Raw genomic sequence first — 6195 nt, 5'->3', positions numbered from 1 at the left:
GTGCACACACACAGGCGCGCGCACACACACACACACACACACACACACACACACACTCCACTTCTGATTCTTCAAAATCAAAGCACCTGTGAGAACTCAGCTCAGCCAAGAGGCCTCCCTGCCTTCTCCTGGCTGGTGTGTGTGCATGTGACAGAAAGACTGGAATGGGGTAAGACCACAGCAAAAAGGGACAGTGCAATCCAGGGACAGAGGCAGGCAGGCATGGGGTGATGGGGAGGGTAGGAGCCCCCCCACCCCCCATTCCCTGGCTGAGCTGGCATCCTACCACAGCCCTCCTAATAGGCCTGCTGTGAGGGAAATTTCCCAGAAGAGAAGATGAAGGCTCAGAGAGGACAAGAGGTCGCCCAACTGGCGGCCGGGGTTCCTTTGCAAATTGGAGGCTGGGATCTAGATCATCAGTTGTGCTGGTTTGGGCTACATGCTGTATTTATTTATTTATTTATTTATTTATTTATTTACTAGAGGGAATCTTCCTCAGAAATGAAGGGGGGAAACCACTCATCTGTACATCCCAGCTGTGTCCAGTCTGAAACTGAGGGCCAACGTCTAGGTAGATCCCCTTCTTTTATTATTATTTTTTAAAATTTATCTTTATTGTTGAAAGTATTACAGATGTCCTTTCCCCCCCACAATGACCCCTTCTAGCCTGCCCCCACACCCACCTGGGCCTTCGCCACACTATTGTCTGTGTTCATGGGTTATGCATCTATGCATATAACTTCTTTGGTTAATCTTTCTTTCTTCCTTTCTTTCTTTCTGTCTTTCTGTCTTTCTTCCAGGTAACTGGTTTCACATAAACATCCAGAAGGCTCGCTTCTTCAGAAAAAACTGGTGGCTCGGGCCGCGCTGGGCTGGCTTTCCTGCAGGCACCACTTGGCCCTGAGCGGAGGCTGAGAGGCCCTAACAAACCGCTGGCTGCGGTTTCGTGTGTCATTGTAGCTGTCGGGTCGGTTTCTGCATGTGTCTGCGTGTCTGCGAATCTGTGAGTCTGTGTATGTCCTCATGACAGTTTGCACCTGATCATGGGTGTGAAAGTGTGTGCAGGTGAAGTCCCCGCCCACATGCACTGGTGTTTGGTAGCTATGTGCTTCCGAGGCATACGCAGTGTAAGTGTGCGTGTGGCTGTGAGTGCGACCATTTACTTACTTGTGAGTGCGTGTCCTTGGAGTTCTCCGTGCCTCTTGTGCAGTGTGTGTGTGAGCACAGTTAGCTTGTACTATGTGTGTCTGTGATTGTGAGTATGTGCACGTGTGTGGACACGTGTCCATGTGTCTGTGCTATGTGTGTGCTTGACTGAGCTGTGTCTCATGTATACTGCTTCTCTGTGTTGGATCCTTGTAAAGACCTATGCACGCGGCCTCAGGGACTTCTCTTGGATGACTGTCCGTGGCCCCAGCCTGCATCTCTGTGGCTCTGGGGGATACCTGTGTGACTCTGGGACAGTGTCTTAGGAGCCTGGGGGTCCCAAGAACTGCCCGTGATTAAGGGCCTGTGTGGCTCTGAGGTGCCTCTATGTGGGAACTTGTGGTGTACAAGTGTGTGTGGGGGGCCTGATCCTGGGGTCCAGGATCCAGCTCCCGCCCCTCCAGCCATCTCTGCATTTTCCAAAGACACCCCAGTCCTGAAGTGGAGCTGCAGCCCCTCCCCTTTTACCTTCCTCGCTTCTCCTCCTCCCTCCCCATCTCACTTCCTATCCCTCGTCTTCCCCATCTTTCCTTCTCCTCCTCTCATCTCTCCCCTCTTACACCCCAAAAAGCGGACAGGAGATATGGCCATGGACTGCCATTAGCTCCAAAAGGCTTAAGTGGCCCATTTCCTGGGCCAGCCGGGTGCCCTTGGCAGACACCATTAGGGTAATGAACCCGCAGCTCCTCCCTGGCCCCAGTGCCCTGGCAACCAAGAGGGGGGTGGAGGGTGGAGGGTGGAGGGTGTCCCCAGACCTACAGGCTGCAGGTGGCTCGGCTTGCACTGCAAGGGCCTGGAGGTGAGCAGGGAGTGGAGAGTGAGAGCCCCCAGAGAGGCCGAGACAGACAGGTCCGAAGGGACAGAGACACAGAGGGACAGAAAGGGAGCGATAGAAGGAGGGCAGAGGGAACAAGATCGAGCTCAAGACAGACAGAACGTCAAGAGAGGAGGGAGAGAGGGAAATGAGACAGAAAGGGAACGAGACTTAACAGATAATGAGTAGGCACAGAACTGAGACAGGACAGAGAGAGCAATAGAAAGAGAGGCAGCTAGACAGAGGCTGAGACAGAGAAAGGAAGGTGGCAGTGGGGAAGGAGAGAGAGAGGGAAACAGAGACAGAAAGACCCAAACAACCAAGCATACAAAGAGAAAGCGGTCCAGGCCCGGGCCCAGGCCCTGGCCCAGGCACCCCACCCCCCAACCCCTGGGGCATCGGCAGTAAAATCAGTAGTTACAGGTATCCGGTGTGAAAGGTTAAAGTGGGTGGTGCATGGTGTGTGGGCAGGCTAAATAGCCATCTCAGGCGGTAAATAAAGAAAATTGAATTTATTTAAGGAAAGGGGGCAGGGGTTGGGGATATCCCAAGGGAAGGGCTGCGCAGCACTGAGCCAAAGGGTATTGGGCCCATGATGGCAGCAAAAATATACTCCGAATAGTGAGACAAGGAAGGGCATAGGGAAGCAACAGGAAAGCTGGGCTGGGCTGGCTGGGCTGGCTCACTGAGAAGTCAGAGAGAAGGGGCCCTTGGAGACAGGGTCCGGGGGTCAGCCTGGGATGAGCTGCAGCTGCTCATTGTTCCCTTGGTAGCAAGTCTCAGGGGGGCCTTAGAGGTTGGGGGACAGGGGCCTGTGGGGAAGGAGGTGGGGGAGGGAGTGGCGTGGTGCTGCTCCTTGGAGGAAGAGTATGCACTGGGTCCTTCATCCTGAGCATATTTATCTCTTTCTTGCAGGTGGAAATCGTAGGGGAGGTCTCAAGGGAGGGTCTCAATAGAATGTTCATCAGCTTTCCAGGTGTGCTCCTTAAGGGTTATGGTCTCCACTGATGGGTGGGTGTCAGGGCAGGGGGTCATTGGTGTCCGGGGGTCAGCCTGGGATGAGCTGCAGCTGCTCATTGTTCCCTTGGTAGCAAGTCTCATGGGGTCCTTAGAGGTTGGGGGACAGGTGCCTGTGGGGAAGGAGGTGGGGGAGGGAGTGGCGTGGTGCTGCTCCTTGGAGGAAGAGTATGCACTGGGTCCTTCATCCTGAGCATATTTATCTCTCTCTTGCAGGTGGAAATCGTAGGGGAGGTCTCAAGGGAGGGTCTCAATAGAATGTTCATCAGCTTTCCAGGTGTGCTCCTTAAGGGTTATGGTCTCCACTGGATGGGGGGTGCCAGGGCAGGGGGTCATTGGTCAATGCAGCTGGTCCTGAGGCAGCCACAGGGTCACTTGTCTGGTTTTGCTGCTTTTCTGGGCCTGGAGCTGAAATACAACTGAGGCCTAGATGCTATCCTTGGAGAGGAAAAGGTCAGGGCGTCTAAACCACATGACTAGAGATATGCTGGGGGAGGATAGGTTACCCTGGGGGTGAGGTTCTTATTTTCCCAGTTTGGGCCCTTGCTAGGCAGCCGGGGCGCTCTGCCCTGGCGAGTTTCAGTCCTTGGCCCATCCTCCGTGCTCCGATCACATCCGTCTAACAGGGTGTACCAGGCACTGTGCTAAGCTCTCCACAGGTCTCGCCTCCTTTCTTTAAAAAGAAACTTTTAAAAAATATATATTTTTATTGATTTCAGAGAGGAAGGGAGAGGGAGAGGGAGAGAGAGATAGAAACATCAATGATGAGAGAGAATAATTGATCGGCTGCCTCCTGCACACCCCCTACTGGGGATCGAGCCTGCAACCCGGGCATGTGCCCTGACCAGGAACTGAATGGGAATTGAGTGGGTCAACGCTCAATCACTGAGCCACGCCAGCCATCCTCGCTTCCTTTCTTTAAGAAATATTTATCCAGCACCTGCTGCCTGCCGAGCACTGGGCTAGACAGAGGGGACACAGCAATGAGAAAACAGAGAGAAGTCCCTGCCTTCTTGGGGCTGACCTCCCAGTGGGAAAGGTGAACCAGCAATTCGACAAGAAACAGATAATGAGAGACAGTGGTTACAACCGGAGGTGGGGGGTGGGGGTGGGGCCTCAGAGCAGCTCCCTCCTCAACGAATTAAATGTGAAGTTGCCAGGAGACCCAGCAATTCCACTCCTGTCTACACCCAGGACAAAAGAAAATGTGCGCTGCTTTTCTGTGTCAGATCCTGTGCGAAGACCTTTGCACTTGGCCTCAGGCCCTTCTCATGGGATGACTGTGTCCAGGGCCCTAGCCTACATGAAAATGTGTACAGCCACAGGCATAGCACCACTGGTCACAGCAGCCAAAAAGTGCAAGCAGCCCCATGTCCAGCCGCACATGAATGTGGTCCACCCACACGCGGGAATATCACTCACCCGTGAAAAGGAGCCGAGCACTGACCCTCACTACAGCATGGATGGACCTTGAACACAGAATGGTCAGTGATAGAAGCCAGACACAAAAGGCCACACAGTGTGTGTGTGTGTGTGTGTGTGTGTGTGTGTGTGTGTGTGTAGTTCCATTTACATGAAATGTCCAGAACAGGAAAGTCCACAGAGACCGGAAGTGGGTTAGTAGTTGCCAGGGGCGAGGGGAGAGGGATGGGAAGTGACTGCCAATGGGGACGGGATCTCTTCCAGGAAGATGAAATGTTATTAGATTTGATTGTGGCCATGGTTGCACAACTCGGTGACCATACTGAAAACAGACAGAAAAAAATACCAGTACGTTAAAGAGGTAAATGATATGGCATGTGAATTATATCTCAGTAAAGCGATTTTTTTAAAATCCCCAAATCCAAGCTAGAACTCATGAGCGTGCCCTCAATACCAGCCCTTTGCAGCAGCCCCTGAGACAGAGGTCTGGGGACAAATAGTTGATGTGGGAGCAGAGGAACCCCCCCCCCCCAACCCCATGGAGAGAAGGTGGGGAATGAGGCCAGGCAGGGAAGGGGTGATGCAGGACGTGATCACCATGGGCCACAGGAAGACTACATCGTGGGTTCTCGGAGTTGTCCCTCCCTTTATCCATCAATTGCTGTGTCCCTCCTGGGGCATTGGCTCCCCCAGACACACACATACTAGCCAAGCTCAGTACTTTGATCAGAGAACACCCTCAACTTGCAAGATTCAAGAACTTATAGCAGGTGACCTCTGGGGTGGTCCGAGGGGATATGGGTGGGGCACCCACAGCACCTAAATTAGAAACTTGAGAATCATCTATTGGCTTGACCTTCCAAATCTATCATATGCTCAAGTCCGTGAGCAGAAGTTTGAGCATGCACATACATGCATGGTCTCAAAGTACCTTCCCCAAGATACTTTGTTATGAATGACAAAGGGGAAAACGGTAGCTTCCCAGTGGAGGTGCCCGGTCTGCACCACCCTACCCAAAGGATCAAGGTTAACATCATCAATGATGAGACATATTAACATCATGTACCTCCTGATACGATGCACTGAAAACACATCCCTTCTATGGTTTCCTTCCCAAAAATGCATCACCTCAATCTAATTATGAGCAGACATCAGACAAACCTAAATTGAGGAATATCTCACCAGTTCTCTTCAAAAGTGTCAAGCTCATGAAAGACAGGGAAAGACTGAGGAACTGTCTCAGACTGGAGGAGACTAAAAGCTTTGTGGGATCCTAGGCCAGAAGGATATATTGCAGTATGATGACCACCATAGTTAGCTAACACCTCCACCCTGGCACATTATTACCATTTCTTTTTTGTGCTGAGAACAACTAAGATCTAGTCTCTTAGCAACTTTGAAGTTTACAGCACAGCATAGCTGTCTGTAACCACTCTGCTGGGCATTAGATCTGCAGGAGTTATGTAGCTACTGGCTGCAAGTTTGTGACCTCAAACAACATCTCTCCAACCCCCTCCACTCCCAGGCCCTGGTAACCACCATTCTATTCTGTTTCTGTGAGTTCAGTTTTCTAATTTAAATTTTTTAAAAATGTATTGATTTTCAGCCCAGTCGGTATGGCTCAGTAGTTGAGCATCAACCCATGAACTAAAAGGTCACAGGTTGGGTTTTTTTTAAAAAAATATATTTTATTGATTTTTTACAGAGAGGAAGGGAGAGGGATAGAGAGTTAGAAA

The sequence above is a fragment of the Myotis brandtii genome, unplaced genomic scaffold, assembly GCF_000412655.1.
Source record: "Myotis brandtii unplaced genomic scaffold, ASM41265v1 scaffold122, whole genome shotgun sequence".
NCBI lineage: Eukaryota > Metazoa > Chordata > Mammalia > Chiroptera > Vespertilionidae > Myotis > Myotis brandtii.
Note: the sequence above shows the minus strand (reverse complement) of the source record.